The following is a 20055-nucleotide window of genomic DNA, read 5'->3' as shown; positions in this document are numbered from 1 at the left end:
GCTGTATTTGCTTATGTCATGGAGAGAGGCCTTTTAACCATGGTCTCAGTTGTATCAAATACCACAAGTCATGTTTCTTAAATATTTATTAAGACAAATAAACATAGTTATTGTATGAACTGGCGGGTCTCCAGATTTCTGTCTCTTTGATTCTCATGGGTGGGTTGCTTTTAATCAGGAGAAGTATTATTTAGTCAAGACTGATATCTACTGGATTACCGAATCAAGCCATAGCTCAGTTTTCTCCTCTCCTTTGGTTTGTTACATTTTTAAAGTGTAAAAAAATAAGCCTCAGGAAAGTTGACGTTTTAAAATACTAAGCAACAAATTTTGGGAAATACATTGGGCGCCTGTAATAAGGAAAGTTTAGTATAGTCTTTGTATGTACTGCCATATGTTTGCTGTCAGATAATGGAGAAAAAACATCTCCCAAGCTCAGCAGTGTTAGATGTACAATGAATTGCAATATCCTTATTATACAATTTATGTTTATTTAGAGCAGCTTCCTTGTATAACACTGCTAATCTGTGTCAATAGTGCACACCTATAATGATGGAAGGGTACAGGTGATAAGGCTATTGATTTTTATCTGGAAAGAGATAAAACTTCAGTGTTAAAAGCAATATATGACCTTGACTTTGGGCTTCTGTTTTACAGAAAAATACTGTATCATAAATGATATTATGACGTGGCACAAAAATTATATTCTATTTTGGAGGAATGGCATATTGAGCTGCCTGAGTTGGGTACTGAAGTCATCAGTGACAAGTGTCAAGCTCATGAATATACAGTTTGTACATTGCTCTTGGGTATTTTTAATGCAAGATTGGCTGTGACCGTGTGCATGTGAAATTCTGGTAAACCTGTTAAATCACTTTTTTAAGATGCGATGTCAGATTTGTAAGGTTGTGGAGTTTCTAGCTGATATGACACACAGACATGTCATTACAAGGGTGTTGCCAGTTAAAATACTCAGCTGTTATGGTATTTCCAGCTTAGCATCTAACTTTGTTCCACCCAGCAAATAGTCACATAAATAGGACTAGCTGTGGATTTTTAAAGGAAATATTTAATGTATTTTTAAAGAAAATAACATTTGGAAGGAAAAATATTTGGGTAGCTTGTCTAGGGTAGGGCAGGGAGATGCCTTGCAGGGTACAGAGTTTGATGTCCTGAAGAAGCTCTCAGTAGATGTTATATGGAAAATGTTACTGTTTATAGAAATCAGGTATTTCCGTGAGTACCGGAACTGATGAAGCTTTGTTTCCTGTGGGTTTGAGTCTTATGACTGATTGACTTTGGAGTCTGGGAAGGTGAAAGTTCTGTTGGATGCTTTTTTGCCTTTTGTTTAGGCCATTTGCATTCACTTGCTCCTGAGCAGATTTTCTGATACCTGGTTAGGTGTGAACATGTGTTTCTCACTTTCCATTAGACCTCCTACTTCCATAAAGTTTTATAGGTAATTGAATTATGTAGGGGGGGGGTCTCATTTGAAAACTCATCAATGGAAAAAAAAACTCAAATAGACTTAAGTCTATTAATTGTGTTATTAATAAAAATCGCATATCCATATTTTTATAGGAGATGGGACTATGAGCCCTTGATTTCTTTTTTTTAATGACCCTATTGTTGGCTAAGTTTTAGTAGCCAGTTTTGTTTGAAAACTGAGCCAATTCCTAAAAACCAAGTTATGCTTTTACCTATTAAATGGTAGAAATACATTTTGAGATTAGTGTGCCAGATTTTGTAGGACAGACTTGGACTTCAATAATTCTGTATGTATGTACAGTGGATGCACTATTCATACACAAATGAAACAAAGCATTAGGTTTAATTTTCTAGTGTAGCTGTTAGGCTGAGTTGTGTGTGCTTTTAGGTTTGTTTTCCTATATGCATGAGCAAAAAGTTTTATCTTGAGTTGAGAGTCAGAGTCCTGCTGAAGGCTTATAATTGAGATTTCTGTTGTTAATGTACCTCCTGGAGCTGTTAGCAGTTGGTTTTTTGTTCATAAGTATCAGAGATGTATTGTGTGAAATACTGTCAAGGGCAGTGGGGTGCCATTGGTTTCATTGTCAGCAAAAACTGTTTGCTTTAGTTTTGACCTTCACAGCTTTTCTACCTGGAAAAACTCAGTAAGTTAAGGTGTGAGTAAACAGGTCCCTCAATCTTCTGTATGAATGTTTTTTGTGTAGCAATACAGGTGAGCAGTTTATTCCACTAGATGAAGTAAGTGAGGTGAATAAGGTGAGTAAGCAATTTCATTATGAGACGCTGTCAGTTGTGTCTAAATGCTATGTTGCAGATTTGGCTCATGCTTTAAGCTGGTTGGGAGCCAGTGGCTGCGGTTAATTCATCACCAGACCTGAGCTAACAAGTCCTGTGTAGGCTAGGTTATATTAGATGGAGCTCTGTGCCACACTGAAGTAGCTGGAAGCTGTACTCATGGGAACCGTGGCAAAGCTGCTTTGAGTCTGCTGGAAACATCCTGTGTAGACAAATGTAGAAGTGTTTGTGTGAGGTAAATAATTTCTAATATGAATTTACAGTACCTTTATTGTAATGTTACTTTCTTTACAGAAGTCAGTTAATCTTATGTAGGCTGTAGGCTCTAGTTATTTCTTCTGGGGTTGTATTTATAAATAATGCATAAAATCTGTATTATCATAGGATGTATCACCAGTGTTAAATGAATTAATAATGTTCTTGCCTCTTGATTTGCAATAGTACAGCATCTTATATATAATAAAGTTACCTTAAACAGAGATCTTTGAAATAAAGCCATGACTTAATGAATATTTCTAATATGATCCAATCACTTGGAAGGCTAAGTTGAATCTTCCCAGTCCTGTGCCCTGAAAGGAGCTGGAGGAGCACATGCCATGATGCAGCACAGCGACGCTGCCATGGTGCTCACAGACATGCTGCTGGAGCTCACCATCCTTCTGTGGAACAGGCTGGCTGTGGCTCTGGAGGGCTTAGACTGCTCTCAGTACTGTGAGAAGGCATTTATGTGCTTACAGGAAAGAAAAATGCCAGAGAAGAAAATGGAGACAGTACTAGGAAAGTGTTTTGGTCATTGTTTGGATAGTTGTGTATTGTGTACAGTCAAAATTTACACTTACAAAAGCTCGCAGTTGGCAGCAATGTAAAGGGAACAGTGCGCTCTGTGCCATGAATATATGTGTGCATGGGAGAGCACATGCATGATCTAAAAGGTGTGTTTGAGAATGCTTTTGTAGTTCTCTTGTTTTGGAAATTGAAGATGAAAGCAACGTAGGTTCAAAATAACAGAACAATGTGCTGGGCTTAATTGTACAAAATACATGAGGATGAACTGCTACTGAGGGCAAGGCAAGTTCATTTTCATGGTTACTTTTGAGAGAAGCAAGAAATTAATTTTATTTTTATGGTGGATCTTTGAAGACAATGATTTCTTTTTTTCTTTTCAACATTGATTTTGATGGATGCTAAAAATTGGCAGAAGAACTTGTCCGTTCTTACAATATATTTAATACCTATTAAATTAAACCATATGTTAGAACAAGCTACTATTTAAAATGGCATTTTTGTAATAAGTTTTCCTTTTTAATACCAATTAGAGTCCATACTCTTTTTTTTGTTTACTTTTATGCTGTTCTTGGATTGCATAAGTTGTTTCATTATGAAATTGTTTTGGCTCAGTTGTCAATAAATTGTGTGTTATCCTTTTAAGTATTCTGAATTTGTATTATGGCCACAGCAATGTTATCCTGTCCTCTGCTTCTGTCAGGACTCATTTTCTGCAAAGAAGAAAAGTGTCCCTTTTATGTGTTTGCTGGAATTTTGAGAAATGCAGATTACTCAATCAGTGGAAATGTGTGTTTGTGCATGGGTGTTTGCCTTCAGCATCACTTTAGTGCCACCTCTGAGAGCAGTGTGGTCCAGAGATGTCTTAGGTGGTTGATACATTGTCTTGCATGGTGCTCTCTTTAGAGAGTTTGGGCTTTGGTTTGTGGGGAGTGGGTGGGATTGGCATTCTTGCCCAAATCAGCATTCCACTTGAGACTTGACAGGTGTCTTAAATTGGTGTATTTGTTAATGCTTCTTTGTTGAGAGGAGTTAGGGAAAATTGTCTCCATAAAACTAATTTTTGAAGAAATTAGAAGCATTAAGTCATTGTGAGTAAGATGCATTGCTCAATATATGGCCAGAGGGTAGGAGGGGGCCTAGACCAGTCACATCTGTAAAATTCAGGCTTTCACTAACATGCAGCGCAGCAACAGGGTTTAACTGGCTGCGCAGTGATGTTCCTTGCCTCAGAAGGCTATTGTGAAAACCAAATAAAGATGACTGCATATGCTGAGAAGACTTGCTGCAGGAATGGTTGTTAGAAACACCTTGTCAGTTGCATGGGGAAGGAATAGATTTAATGCAATATGATAATAATTTATTTAACTGGTCATATTTTCATTATATTCTAACTTCCTTGTCAGGGAAGTTAACTTGAGGACATTAAAAATTTAGGTCTTTCAACTACAATGAAGAGTAGGAAAGGGACAGACATTTGCTCGTCTTACAACTTCTGTCTTTAGTAGTTCCTTGTTGTGCTGTGGCAGTATGAATTCAGAAAACCAAATCCTGTGAATAAGAAATCCTGTGGATTTCATGCTCTGGGAGGAGCAGAGAGTGGCTATGTATGTAAGCATCTGGGTTCACTTACGGGGAAGTAAGGCCTGCAGAGGGAAGCTAGATGGAGGGTGATGGCAGAAGAGAGGCTTTCCTGGCAGCAGCAGTCTAGGAAATGGTGAGAAAATCTCTTCAAATTATTTGTTCAGTTGTGGCATAAGCTACAGGATGGGGGAGGAAAGAGGGACTGCTCCTGTTTCTTTTTCTACAGCTGTCTTGGAGAGGCTTTCTTCTTGCTTAATAGATAATGGTGAAAGGTTTTTAGAAAATGACGGAACATGAAATTGTGTGGAGAAGGGAATGTAGGAGTCATTACCATGTTTTTCTGGGATTTCCCTGTCAGGCTTGTGCACTGCCTTCCCATGCGCCATAGTTTCCCTTTCAGTTCACTCAGGTTTCCTAATAGCATTTGAGAAGCTGGGGTAAGTTTGAAGTCCTGCTCTGTTAAACACACTTGAGTCACAAATTCTGCAGCACACATCTGGAACAGCAGTTGTGGTTCAGTTTGCCTTGTGCCCTCCTTTTACTGGATCTCCTGAAGCATTGCTCATCAGCCCAGCTAAGCAAGCAGGCTTAGAACACTTCTGAAAACTGTGGAATTTTTTTCTCTTTCAGGCTACTCAGAGATTGAGTCAGTGACTGGAAATAGCTAGCATTGTCAGGAAAAGTTTGTTACCTATCTAAAATTTTGCTGATGAGCTCCTAAGTCTAGGAGACAGTCCTGCCTACCATCCTCCCTTCAGAGACTGGGGGCCCCCATTGATGGTTAACTCTTGCATATGAATAGTTTTGAAGAAAATAAGTGCGTTGGAGTTAAAGAAACTGAAACTTAATATGCTTCCTCTGCTAGTAACACAGCAGGCTTGAAATGCAGGGAACAGTTACTCTGAAAAGATTTTGCATAATTTCTGTGAGAAAATAATTTTCTGTATTTTAAGTAAAGGAAACATATGTCCCTTCTGCTAGAACTTAGAATTCTAATTTGTCAGGCATAAACTCCATTTCTCTTCTGAATGCATCTATCCAACCTGCTTGTTACTTAGTACCAGACAAACCTCATGGAAACGCAGATGCTTTTCTTTACCTAATTCAGTTTTTCCTGCTACTCATTTAATCTGCATTTCTGATGTCTTTGTGGCTTTTCTGTGGTTGCATGTGAGCAAGTGCTTTCTGTATTAAAGATAGACTTGATCTTATATGAGTAAAAGAAGAGAAGCTGGGAAGAGATTTAAATTGCAATTACTATGGAAAAATGGTGTTTAGTGAATATATAGTTGAGGATATGACTCAAAACACAGTAGCTTGTTTGATTTGCACACTTTTTTTTAATGATTGCTTGGTCAGTCAATCATTTAATGTATTTTAGTAGTTAATTTCCTTCATGAATATCTGGTTATTTCCTGCGCAGCTCTTGTGTTTGGGTTTATTTGGTGTTTTTTTTAAACAATGTTAACGGGTAAATGGATTAATTAGTTGATTCCCAAACACGTTATCTGTGTCATTATCTTATGTTGTTAGGTCTTAATCTTTCATGAGCACTGAAGGAAGTATTCATATTGGGGATTACTCTTCTGGGAGGCTACAGTACCACTGTCTGGCAGTGCATATTCAGAGGTGCTTTTGAGGTTTTAGTTTTTCATTTGCTGTATACCTGAGCTCCTCAGAAAGTTTTAAAATACACTGTGTTCTTCTTCTAAACTTTAGAAGGCTCTTTAACATATGGATCCTGGTCCCTCGGTGTTTTCTTCCTGAAAAGTTTTTGTGATGCATCTGTGTGTTTTTTTCATATTTATTACAATTGCATAGCCAAACATAGACCAAGCATTGTAAAATGCCAGAATTCATGTCTGCATTGTCATTGTTGTGAAACTGTCTTTATGTGGCTGTTCTGATTTTTATCTGGGTGAGGTTTTTGGTTCTTCTTTCTTCCCCACCTGCCCCCCAACCTCAGTGAAGGTTAGTGCAAGTTGGGCTAGTAGTTTGTTATGAACAGTAGGTCTTGCTCACCTCATGCCTTTTCTACATTGCCTCTCTGCTCATCTGATAGCAAAATAAACTCCATTCAGTGTCCATGGGGCCCCCCCAACAAACTGCTACTTTGCTCTTTCTCCATTACTTTTTTTGAAGCTCTGGTGAGTTGAAGCATACATACTCTTAGTTTGCTGCCTGGTCAGATGAGTGTTAGAAGTAGCTGTGCTATGGAGTGATGGGATTGTGCAGCTTAGGGCACTGGAGAGGGACACATTGGAAGGCAGCAGGGATCTCTCCAGTTCAGTGGTACCAAGCTGTTAATTGAGCTTTCATAAAAAACTGCAGGTGGGATTTATGGAGTATAGTTGGAGTGGAGAGCACAGAAGAGATCAGAGCTATGTCTCATAGCTGGGGATGTAGAGGCTACTTTGTTTTCCCATCCAACCAGATAGGCTGTGGCCTGTTCACACTGCTGCTGGTCAGTCCCTTCTGCTTGAGCTCTGTTGTTAATCTTTCTCCTTGTGTATCCTGCTTCTCTCTCTGTGCTTCCTTGGAGCATTCATTGCTTACTGATTGGCACTGCCTCTTCTTCCAGCACCTGGTTCCCATGTTCCTCATTCTTTTGTATCCCTTTGTGTCTGCTTCCTTTTTTTCCTCTGTGATGTTCAAGTGCTAACGGGTTGTACTGAGACTGGAAGGAGAAACTGACTTCCTAGTCTCTACCTGGAAGGAGCAGGCTTGTATTGGAATTGTTTTTCTGGAGCTGCTCCTTGCAAAAAAGAGGAGCAATCCTCTTGGATGTCCTGGAATACTGGAGTTGAATGGCTGTGTGGCCATGAGAGATCCTGAGAAGCTGGAATGTGTTCAGTGGAGATTAAATCTGCGAATACCTGAGCTTCCGTGCTTCACAGAGTTATGATAAGCATGTGCAACAATATTCCCCTCTTCAACTCCCTTGTACCTTCTCCAGACTTGAATGTTTTCTCCTTGGGAATAGTAGGATACCTACAGAATTCAGGTCCCCGGGTTAGCAGTGCTGAGATTATCAGGGAGACTGATACAAGAATAGAAGCCGGGGGTGAGGAGGGACGGGACAGCGTTTTTCCTGTGCTTCATTGTTTCAACTGGCAGAGCTGTTTTAATTGACTCTTACAAGAGATGAGAAGGAGGCACACCCTCAGAAGGGAGAACTTCAGCCAAGGCAGCTCTACTCTAGCAGAATAAAAAGCAATAAAAAAATTGCCTAATGAGGGAATGCCTAATGAAGCATACCAGACTTCCTAATGAATAGGTGGCATTGCTTTATAGTAATGTGCAGATGATACATCATATTGCAGCAGACTTTAGATTCCTGCTACTTTTGGTTGTTGATACTCTGTGCTTCCAGATAAAGAATTCAGATGCTTATTCTGCAATGTACATTTTTTCAATATTTACAAACAATTCTCTTGCCACTATGGAAGGTATATTCTAGGTCACCCATGAGGTTGGCCTAGGTGCAAGGATTACCAGCTGCACTTTTGTGGCTTCTAGTATGCAGGAGTTGAATTGGGTGATGACAGTGATTTTCTGACCTTGAAATAATGACCTGGACAGCTGGGGCCACTCTGTGCTGCCATGGTGGAAGTTAGGGGCTTCCTGTGAGTTCCTCAAAGGCTCAGGGCAGGGAGGGAAGGAGCTGGAGCTGTCTTTCTACAACTCTTAAGCTTTTGTTTCCTAGTAATGGAGCTGCTTTTGCATATGGGGAACTGAGCACTGTGCACTGAAAATATCTGCATTTACTAACTGCAAAGGAATGCATAAATATAGAAAAATATGCCAGTACAGCTTATTCCAAAAATATGTTACTATGTGGTGCAAGGGACCTTTGGGTGAGCAACATCCAAAAGGAGACTTTGGAAGAGATACCTCCCACTTCTAGAGAGGCTTGTCATTTACAAATGATAATAATAATGCAAGCCACAGAAGCCAGTTTCCTGAGTTGCTGTAAATGTGTCTTTTTAACACTGCTTTTCTAACACAAATGTAGGAAGCTGGCAAAGTAGCTATTTCAGTGCTCTAGAAAAGTTTAAAGTGAAATAATCTAAGGAAACGGAAGCCTCTATTTTTAACCTTCTCCGTCATGGGAGATGGGGCGGAAGAAGAGGAGGCCATCTACTGTTGAAGTCTCTTCAATATCTTGCTGTAAATTTAATCAGATTTCCACTGCTGTTTTAATGAAGAGGTATTTGTTGATGTTCAGTTATGTTCAAATTAAGATCGCTGTAGGTTTGATGGCATGGCCAGTCTTCTATAATTGTGCTTTTTCTCCTGTTTACTGGTTTTTACTTTTCCATTTTCTGGTATATGTGAAATTTTATATGGTAAAATAACTCTCAATACTGCTTGTGGTGTTTTATGGTTTGATTTATTTTTATATATTTTAAAAAAATAAAAATCTGAGAGTTCAAAGTGTTTTTTTATGTTGGGTTTGAGCAGATTCTTCTAAGTTTTTTTTCATACTGCATTATTATAATTCATTAGAAGTACATTCTTTCACTGGATTTCTCTGGATTTTTTCACAAAGTATTTTTTATTCTTGTATATATGTAAAAGCATGAAGTTATGAGTAATTCCTCATATTACTTATTGGGAACTACTTTATTAGTCTAACTGGAAGCTTAGATATAATACATTGTACAGCTCCTGGCAACCATAGAAGTAATAGCATCAAAATTTGTAAGTTCAGCCTCTTAAAAATGTTCAGAACCTTATGTTCAGATGAACATAAATCTGTAAAACTGACTTTGGGATATATTACTAAATTACTGATATTGATTGGTGAATATACTGCATTAATTTGCAAGGTCAGCATTAAGGAAGACTGTAGAAAGCAGGTGTATTTGGGGAATGATAATAATAGTAGGATAATTGCTTATTGGAAGAACAGAGGCTGAGCTAAGTTTTCCTAAAAGCTTAAATTTCCTAAAGCTAAAATTACTGTCTGACAAGGGTGTTGATGTGGAGTATAGAAGCACTTCTAAGAGTTTAAGTGCACGTCTTAGAGAATCTTCTCCACAACATCTATGTTAACATTATATATATGTAGATAACATGAATTTCAGTTTGTGACTAGTAGATTGGGACTGTTGAGAATCAGAACTTTAGGAATTACATAAAATAATGTGTTAAAAAGTGTAAATAACTTGACAGCTGTATCTGTAATTTTAAAGGCAAAGAGCGAGCTGTGGAGAAGGAAATGTAGCAAGGCTGCAAATCGTTGGAGAACCATTGCTTTTTACCTTAGGCAGTTATTTGGCTTAAAGAAATTATTTGACTTTGCGAGGGGGTTGTTGCTCCATTGGTATAAAAGCAGCAAAGGTTTTAGGGAGATGAAATTTCTTCTCTTAGGTCTTCGGATTATGTTTGGAAAATAAGACATATTTTAATCACAGTTCTCTTTAATGGGTTTATTTTTAGACTACTTCTAATATCTTATAGGTAGTCATTAACTGTTTTTGTAATTCGACTTAAAATATGGAGCTTTGAAATAAATGGGTAGATTGAGGATGCTAACATATACAATAGTCACTAGTCACCACTTCTAGGCAGCTGAAACATGTGTCCATTTATGCTTGACTAAGGGTCTCTTACTTCTGGAAGAGTGGAAAAACCTGAAATAATGAGGTGACTGCTGTAGATCAGTGCTTGTGAGAAGTGGACTCTGAAACCCAAAAGCATCAAAGATCCTGTCAACATATTTCCACTTCAGTTGCTTGGTGCTACATCAGGCTTAGTAACTGTTCAGGCAGGTGATTGAAACAGTGCCCTTGGATGCAGTGTGCACATCACAGTAGTTGCACTCTTTTCACCCTCACATAAAGTATTGCTTTATTAATGTAGTTCAGAACTTAAGAAGAGGAGCAGTCTGGAAAGCGTTCCCTGCAGATCTGCAGTGCAGTTTGGGCAGGGGGCTGCTGCAGTGCAGTGTGATGTCCTCTCTGGTTGCAGGTTTCCCTCCATGCCCATGGGCACAGACTCCACTGAGAGGGGCTTGGAGGCAGAGCTGTGGCCTGTTACAAGGCAAAATTTCTCTGCTTTACAGGCGAAGTCAGTGCGTGACAGCTCAGTAGCATGTTAGAAGACATAACATAGAAATGGTACAAAAGAGTCCATAAAATTTCCAGGAATGTGATAATTGAACATGTTTGAGAAATGCCATATGTGGTGCTTTTAGGAAAAATACAGGATGAGTATAACACATTTTCAAGTGTGTTGGAAGACAAGGAGGAGAAAAGCTGTTTTGAAAGATTAAATGAGAAACTCTTGTCTTGAATTTCTAATATTAGCTGACATTGTAGACTTTTCTGGGTGTGAGGCCTTTGTTTACTGTTTTACCTCACAATTTGTTTTGAATAGGATGTATGTGGAGTCATGGTATGCATATTCTTTTGGCACTTATCTACACATCACTTTGTTCCAAGACTTGAAAAGAACAGTCTCTTGAATATGTATTTTTCCAACTGCTTTTTTTTTTTTTACTCAGGCCAGTTGCATTTACTTTTTCCTCCCATTGTTTGTCAATTTCTGCTTAATTTCTGTAGAAATGGTTTCTGGTAACTTTGAACATACTTTTTCTTCTTTTTTTTTCTTCATACTTTTTTTTCTTTTTTATTAGTATAATTGAATAATACTTGTTGGTGCAGATAGTTTCATGAAAATAATTTCAGAAAAAGTTAATTGAATATACTCCAAGTATAGTAAGTTTTTTGAGGATTGAGGCTTAAAATATTTTTAAAGTTCAAATTAACAAAATTTTCACTGAGAGTAGTGCTAGGCTTGTTTGTGCATGTAGGCACATGGATATCCGTTTCTATTGTCATTAAACTTCAGTTTACCTGTAGGGGAATATTAGCTATAGCCTTTTCTAAAACATTGTTTCTTTCAGACTACAGAAATAAAAAATCCCTTTAGCTGATGTTTGTTGGCATGTTTTCAGAATGTTGGACCTTCTTAGTGTATGTGAGAGATTTTCACAGAGTCATGGAATATGCTGAGTTGGCAGGGACCCACAAGGATTATAGAGTCCAGCTCTCAGCCTCGCACAGAACTATCTCCAAGCGTCACACCGTGTGCCCAAGAGTATTGTCCAAATGCTGCTTGAACTGTGTCAGGCTTCATGCTGTGGCTATTTCCCTGGGGAGCCTGTTCAGTGCCCAAGCACCCTCTGAGGGAACCTTTTCCTAATATCCAACCTAAACCTCCCCTGACAAAACTTCAGGCCATTCCTTTGGTTTCTGTCACTGGTTACCACAGGGGAGAGATCAGTGCCTGCCCATCCTCTTCTCCTTACGATGAAGATGTAGACTGCAGTGAGGCCTCCCCTCAGTCTCCTCTTCTCCAGACTGAACAGACCAAGTGCCCTCAGCTGCTTCTCATATGGCTTCTCCTCAAGGCCCTTCACCGTCTTTGTTACCCTCCTTTAGATGCTTGCTAGTATCTTTCTTACATTGTGGCACCCAAAACTGCCCCCAGCACTCGAGGTGAGGCTGCCCCAGCTCACAGCAGAGCAGGACAATCCCCTCCCTTGCCCAGCTGGCCATGCTGTGCCTGATGCCCCCAGGACAGGGTTGTCCCTTCTGGCTGCCAGGGCACTCTTATATTCAAGTTGCCACTGAGCAGGAGCCCCAGGTCCCTTTCTGCAGTGCTGCTTTCCAGCCCCTCCTTCCCCAGTCTGTCCATACATCCAGGGTTTCCCCATCCCAGGTGCAGAATCTTGGAACTTTCCCTTGTTGAACTTCATACAGTTGGTGATTGCCCATCTCACCTAATTTGTCAAGGTCTCTGCAGGGCCTCCCTGTCTTTGAGGGAGTCAGCCTCTCCTCCTGGTTTTGTATTGTCTACAAACTTGACTGTATCCCTTCCAGTCCTGCATCCACTGGGTTCTAATTGCATTTATACTTCAAGATTCTAAAGTTAACCTCTATGCATCTTCAACTACTTTTCTTCTAGTCAGCCCAAAGGCTACCAGTTAATGTAAGATTTTCTGTGTTGCTAAGACTTGTCTAAAGTGGTTTAAAGAGTTCACAAAAATGTTTCACAGTGCTTTCTTCATTGAAGAATGTCTAAGTTAAGCTCCAGTCATTTAACACTTGGATGGTGTTCAGACCATTAAATCAATACAGTATGTGGACGCATCACGTGTGTGTGTGTGTGTGCATGTGTGTGTATGTGTACGTATATGCGCGCACACATACATATTTAGTTATTTCCAATCTGGATAATTGGTAAAGAAGAATGATAAATTTAAGGGAGAAGAACGCCTCCAGTGGTGAAGAGATAGCCATTATAAATGTGCAGAAACTTGAATTACCATTGGCTATTAGAAAGTTGTGGAAAAATCTTTGCTATAGTGTTTGGGACAGTCACGTAGATGTCAAGATTTTGAAGAAAAGTTTAGTCTAGCAAGGTCAGACTTAAAGATAGTTAATGCTGATGTAATCTTTCTGGATATAGGACACCTGAGGTTAGCAAGAGGATGTAATAGATGGGCAGACAGTTTTGAAGAACTTTACACTTCTCTACTGCACTAGTAAGCAGTACTAGTGATAACCAAAACATTTTAATAAACTGCTAGTGAAAGAGCCAATGTAATAGTGAGAATGTTCTAATCTCTTTTGATGTAAACTTTGAGTGATCATGTGAGAGTCCTCAGAGTGTATTCGACTGCATGATAGTGTCTTGCAGCGTGTAAGACCATTTTACTTCTTACTGAGATGTAAAGCTTCTTTCGGTGCCTCTTTTTGTTCTAACACATGGAGCTTCATGGATTGAATTTGGAGTTTTATGTCCCATTTTTCTGCTGGGGACCGTTTTCCTGTCTGCTATATTTTCTTCCTGCTTTGAACTCCTCCATTGATTCTTGTTCATGTGCAAAATGCTTATTACTAAAGAACTTGTTGGTAAGATCTTGCCAGATGCACTTTTTCACCTTTGCTCGGGTGACTTCCATTAGGAAAGTGCAGGTGTTTCCTCTTCATCTGATGGTTGCGTACAGAAGTTGTGAGCGGCAGTCGGAAGTGAATATTTTCTGTGTATAGGCATACTCTTACACACAAGCACATGTACATATACATACATACACACATACTCATATATATACATACATACACTCCTCTGTGTGAGGGTGAAGCACTTACTGCCTCTCCCACTGACTCTTCTACAATGGTTTTGTTAACTGATGGGCCAGATCATGGTCAAATAAGCTAGCAGGAAATTGATATTCTCAAACCCGAGGAGTCTTTGCAAAACTAAGACAGAACTGAACATAGAAATGTGTTTTAGTATATTCTGAGGACATAGAAATCTGACAGCTTGATGACTTGCTTGTCTCCAAGAGAAGGTTGCAGAGTTGTGATTTGCAGGATGGAAGAAATAAATGGATAACTACGTGCCTGGCCTTTACTAGCTGGGACCTTGATTATCAATCAGATGTAGTTGAAAAGTGCTACTATCCGCAGATTTTGGAAACTAGAGCGCTGCATACTTGCTCCAAAGACGCGCTGTATCTGGACACATGTAATGTCATGTTAGGCTTCTTACACAAGTGGAAGAATTCAGATCGCTTCTTGAATTTTGAAATTCTCTGTTAAATTTTCTTTATTGTTTAGTTTAGGCTTTTGATTCTTATTCATTTGGTTTTAGGGTTTTTTTTGGAGTCTCACACGGAAGTCCTCAAGAAGATCTTGTAAATATTTAGAGATTTTTGAGTAGAACTGGCAAAAGAAAAGTTGTAAATATTTTGCATGTTACTCTTTCTAGCAAAGAGCATATTCAGTATGAAGGTGGGATTTAAAATCAGAAACTGTAGTTTCCTAATTTCTCCTCCTTAGCTGTCTTATCTGCCACACATTCCTACTGTTTTCCTCTTACAGTTTATACCCAGCTGCCATATATACTTTTGTCTACTTTCTGATCTAGATGTCAAGTCATCTGCTGTCCAGTCTGCTTTTCTTCAGCCAGTCCCTCCAGCAATTGTCTTTGCCCCACTGCTAATCTTAGGATTTGGCTGGTGGTTTTGTACAGCTGCCGGTCACTTCAGGCTATCTATGTGTACATAAACTAAATAAGTTTTAAAGCATTCATAGATAGACCTACTTAACCCTTCTGCCCATTTTTTTACTGTTTATTCTCTGTAAAAAAACCACAATAAATTGCAGATGCAAAAATAGTTTTCTTAAAAGCATTGACTTTTAACCTGGCTATGATTTTTGAGAAAGGCATTTTCATGGTGTACATGAAATATTTTCAGCAAGTATTTCCCATAATATTTGTGTTCTGATTTTGGATATGGATCATAGCTGCTGTTAAGAAATGGATAGCTGCTGGAAGACTTGGCTACTTGTGTGGAACTGTTTCAGCAGTTCCTGAGCAGCCAGACAAGTTATGCGAGATCTGCAGTTGGACATAGCATTTTATGTTTCAACATACTAAGCCAGTAGTTTTCAGCTGTTTTGGTTTTGGAGAGTATGAGAAAGGGTAAAAACAAAAGTGTGTCGTTTGACTATTGTTGCTTGATAGTAAATGTTTATTTTTTCTAGAATAGTGAAAGGTAAGAGGGTGTCCTTGGGTACATTTCTTAGAGGTGCTTATAGACAGTGTAAGCTGCTATTACTTCTTGGAAGTCAACAAGTCGTATAGGTTCTCTCTTAGCTGTGTAGCTTTACATACATTTTACATCGCAAAATCTTATTGTTCAGGGTTTAAATTTTAAAAATGGTCTGATAATTATCACACATTTTCCTCACACTTCAAGAAGTTGATTTATTACTGTACAAATGGCTAGCTAGTGCCATCCTGTGCCTTGTATTTTGCATATTGATTTGTGCTGTGTTGGCTTGTAAATTGAAGCAAATACACTGACTGGACAGTATTAAAATTCTGTTTGCAGTTTATTTGCTGTAAAGAAAAAAAAAAGAATTATAATAATAATAACAACATGAATAGATGCAAAATACAGTGTGGTCTTAAAAAGACTGAATTTCAAGTGACCGTTGAAAGAGTTGGCGCTGTGATTTCCTTGCTGCAGGGTACCTTTTTTTTTCCCAAGGGAAATGTATCCCAGCAATGACTCTGAACACATTACCTTCTTTAAGTCTTTGTCCTGAGCACAGAATTTCATTTATGTAAGTTTCAGTCTGGCTATCTGTATTGTGGATTTATTTTAAGGAAGAATTTAATAGATATTCAGTGAGTTATTTTTTTCAGAGTCTGAGGTTAAATCACGTAGTAAAATGAAGATACACAATTTGGATTAAGAAAAAGGTTAAAAGAAACTTGTATCTTGAAAAGATACTTATAGTTGGGTGAACTTTGTTGTACTTTTGACTAAGCAGTTGGTGTGTAATTTGCCAAACTTCATTTCAAAATCCAGTTCATTTTTATGACTTGGCTGCTTGCAGAGAGCTGAGTGGATGGAGGACAGTCGAGGAGGAAAACCATGGTGTACTCCAGAGTGCTGTAACAGTGGGTCAGGAGCTCATGGTGGCACTTGCTGCGAGCAGCCCGTGCCCGACTTGCGGGCGCTGCCCGGGCTGAGGCTGCGTGCCTCTGACCGGTGCCTGGTCCTGCCCTGCGGAGGGAAGCTCCTTCCCTCGGCAGTGTGTGCCTGCTGTGTCCCTGCCCTGCTTTGGGGACTCTGCTTTGGGCAGTGTGTCCCTGCCGTGTCCCTGCCCTGCTCGGGCAGTGTGTCCCTGCCGTGTCCCTGCCCTGCTCCGGGCAGTGCCTGCTGGGGAGGGCAGCCTGCTCGTAATCACGGCGCAGCTGTGTCCCTCTCTGTCGCAGAGATGCTCTTGCGCCCAGGCCAGAGCTATGGTGGTGGAAGATGTCAAAGTGCTTCCAGGACTGCAGTGTAACTTTTAAAAACAACATAACAGTCGTCCCATTCTCCCCCTCAGTGTAAGCAGCTCTTCTTGCCAGTGTCTGTGAAACATTGCTTCTCAATTTCTTGGTTTGGTTTGTTGGGATTTTTAAATTTTTTTTTTCTCTCTGTGCAGTTGGAGGGAATAAGAGCAATGGTACAAGACAAGAGGGTTAGTTGAACTTTATAGCAATATCTGTAACTTAAATTCACATTTGAAAGGTGGTAAGAAAAAAGCATTGACTGAAAGCTTTCAAGTGTGTGCATGATTTCTCATTTTGCCTTTTCTCTTTCTTGCCTTGTAACACTTCAGTAATATACTTGGCATAATACTTTCCTTGGAGAAACTATTGCTAGATTTATCAGATTGCTAATTCTTTTCTAGCTATTCTATTACTCATTTTTAAATTGCATGGTGTTCTTCAGATCTCTAATGTGAATTAATGCAGTTTCCTAGTAAATTAGTAATACAGTTTCTGTATCTGCATTTGTCAGGCAAAAACGTCTATCCCATTAGATGACAACTCGGACTGAGATCAGGTTTAAGGAAATTTTTTCTCCTAGTTGTTTGTGGAGGTGTATCAAATTTTGTTATTTTATTATATTTTTTGCTGCCGTTGGACCTGACCAAAATCAGAAACAAAATTAAAAACACTGTTGACAGCTGCTATTCTTGCATTCTTATCTCTGTCTCCAACAGACAGTGACTTTTGTTCAGAACTCAGTGGTTCTTTTTCATAATTAGCCCTCATGATTAGTGCTTTCCTCTTAACCAAGGCCCACTTTGAAAGGTGGGGTGACCTTGTATGTAATTTAGGTGTCTAGGCATCGTTTAAAGGAGGGCAACTAGTTAACAACAGTTTCTGCTTTGGAACACCTTTTCGATTTCCTGTTCAAGATCTTGGAAAAACAGGCTGTGTTTGTCTTTATTTAGTTCCTCCCAGGGGAAGTTTTACTCAATTAGACCTAGGGATTTCAAGCAGCCAGGGTCCTCTAATGCGGCATCAGGGCCATGGGAAGACTGAGGATTTTTCCTAAAATTTTCCAAAGCCTTGCGCTTTTAGTGATCTGGCTCTGGTTTTGAAGGTCTATGGCAATGAAGTTGCCCTACTCTATCTGTGAAACTGTGCTTTGGAGAGGTGAAGTATGTCTTTCCTTTGCACCGAGAAGCTTTTCTTTATTATTTAAAGTTTGAGGTTTTCTGTGAGTTTTTTTTGGGAGGGGGAGGAGGAGAGGGGTTCGAAATTAGATGCTGTTAACAATGTATCTGAAGCTGAAAGCATTTGTGAAGAAAATTATCTAAAATGGTATTTATCCGTTATCTTTTAATGCCTTTTCTTCTCCCCATCCAGTTCCATGAACCGATGCATTCAAGAAGTACTTGTTTTGCTGCCACATATTCAGAAAGCTGTAATAATGTGTTGTGGAATCCTTCTTTTTGTTGTAGTGGATAAAGATTCAAAATTAAGTATGCAAGGAGGAGAAAAAACTTAGTTGCTTGTTTGGTTTTATTTTACAGTTTAATTTCTGTATTCTAATTGTTAAGCTTGGTAATTGAAACAGAGAAAATGTGAATAAAACTTGTGTTTTCAGATGTGTCTGTTGGATTGAGTGCAAATACCTGGCTTTTATTTCTTCTTAATGAAAACATATAATTTGGGCAGAGTCAGAACTGACAGATCTGAGGTGCATGACATTGCTCAAAGATTTTTCTCTGGGCTTGATATACTGGATTTGGATTATGAAAGCTTTCTTATATGATTCTGTATTTGCTTCTGAATGGTTTCAGAGTGACTAAAGATTGGGTGCCTAAGGACTGAGGAGCATCATTATTTTTGGAAAGGATAAAGTCAGTTAATCTGACATTAAGGTTGGTTTTTTGATCTGTGCAGAATTGGTCCCCATGGAGAATTGTTACTTGTACCTGGCCTGTAGGTCCAGTGGTGGCAAAAACTTAATGCTGTAAAGTGGTCTCAGGGGATTTTCATCTTCAGGTGAAAGTTCAGAACCTTCTTATTAGTGTCTGCCAGTTGTTTTGGGGGAAACAGGAGGTGATCATGGGTGAGTGTGTTATTGTTTACTACCTCGATCAGATAAATGCCTTAATTTTTCTTTACTGTGAATAGCACAGTTCGGGACAGCCGTGTTTTTTGTTTCATCAAAGATGGCAGCATTTTTGTTGTGTCTTTGTCTTTATAATGCTTTGAAAAGTTTTGTGTCTTTATTTCAATACTTTGAAATGTTTTAACAGATGTACCTTGTACAATTCTTTATAAAAAAGTAGAAAAGATCTATTTTATGGAACTTAAGCTAATTAGAAACAAACCCAGAGGGTAAAGCAGAATTTCCAGCAGATACTTAATTTCAGCAGTCAGCTGCTGTACTTTGTGGCTGACCTCCAATGTAGATATCTGCATCTCTTTCATTTTGTCTTTGTTATTCTGAAAAACCCTAGTTTCCTTAACTGGCAAGAAACTAGTCTTGTCCTCAGAGTTGTGCTGGTTAAACCAGGAAGGTATTTTTTCAGTTCACTTTGTCAAAGCAGTGCAAAACACAGGCAGAAACTTCCAATTCTTAGTTTTGTGTCTTTGGCTGAAGATCCAGCTCAGTAGGTATAAATGTGACTGGATTGAGTCAATATGACATTGTGCTTTGTCTGAAGGGAACCCAATTCGGAACAATTTTGATTATAGTTTAAAATGAGCAATATCAACTTAATAATGGTCTGAATATCTGGAAGACAGCTCTTTATGTGTTGGGTTTTTTCCCCTACAAGTTTTCCTTCAAAACTATTAATTAAACTGTTCATACATGCTTTTATAATTCTGTAATGAAAACTGGTTAAACCAGATGCATTGGTTTTCTTCAGCCTCCCTTTCCCAAAAAGTGAACATTGTCCTTGTCTTGCAAGTCTGAGTCCTGGCAGGATCACAGAGAGCATTGAATTAAAGTTTTTGTAGTGTGAAAGGTTAGAGTATCATGTGCAGGTTTTATTTATGAATAAAGGGTGAGGGTATGTTTGTGTAACAGGCAAGCAAGTCTCATAACTCATTCCAAAGAAAATCTTGCCTATAGTGTGGTAATTTAGGAGCTGATGTCTAGACTACTTTGAGAAATTGTAAACATTATGTCTTCAGAACAAGACCATGGGAGTGTAAGAAAAAATGCTGCACTTTGTATGTTTAATATTTGACTGAATTCCAGGGAGATCAGGAGTATTTTGGCAATATCTGGTCTGCCTGACTGCTAAATGAATCAATGAGAGTGCTTATGTCAGTTCCTAGTAACATTTTCTTTCTTGAATAGAGCATCTCTGGATTTGCATAGTTACATGATGTAAACTACATATTTGTCAGTAATGGAAAATTTTTACTTTAAACAGTGGTGCACAAGTATGCACCACTGTACATCTTCTTGTTAAACTGTTTATATGTGTTGGAGAATCAACCAAGTAGGATCAAGCTGTTATTTGACCTGAATAGCTTGATCTTTCTACTGTTGTGCAGAGCTGTTGAAACATG

General features: G+C 38.9%; 1 protein-coding gene across 3 annotated transcripts in view; it reads left to right on the top strand.

The window, feature by feature from the left end:
- The window catches only part of WWC3 (WWC family member 3), a 98811-nt gene that overhangs the window by 15091 nt on the left and 63665 nt on the right, over positions 1-20055 (top strand). The window lies entirely within an intron of this gene.

Source organism: Camarhynchus parvulus, chromosome 1, assembly GCF_901933205.1.
Source record: "Camarhynchus parvulus chromosome 1, STF_HiC, whole genome shotgun sequence".
Classification (NCBI taxonomy): Eukaryota; Metazoa; Chordata; class Aves; order Passeriformes; family Thraupidae; genus Camarhynchus; species Camarhynchus parvulus.
The sequence above is the reverse complement of the archived record's forward strand: the minus strand, read 5'-3'. Positions and strand labels throughout refer to the sequence as shown.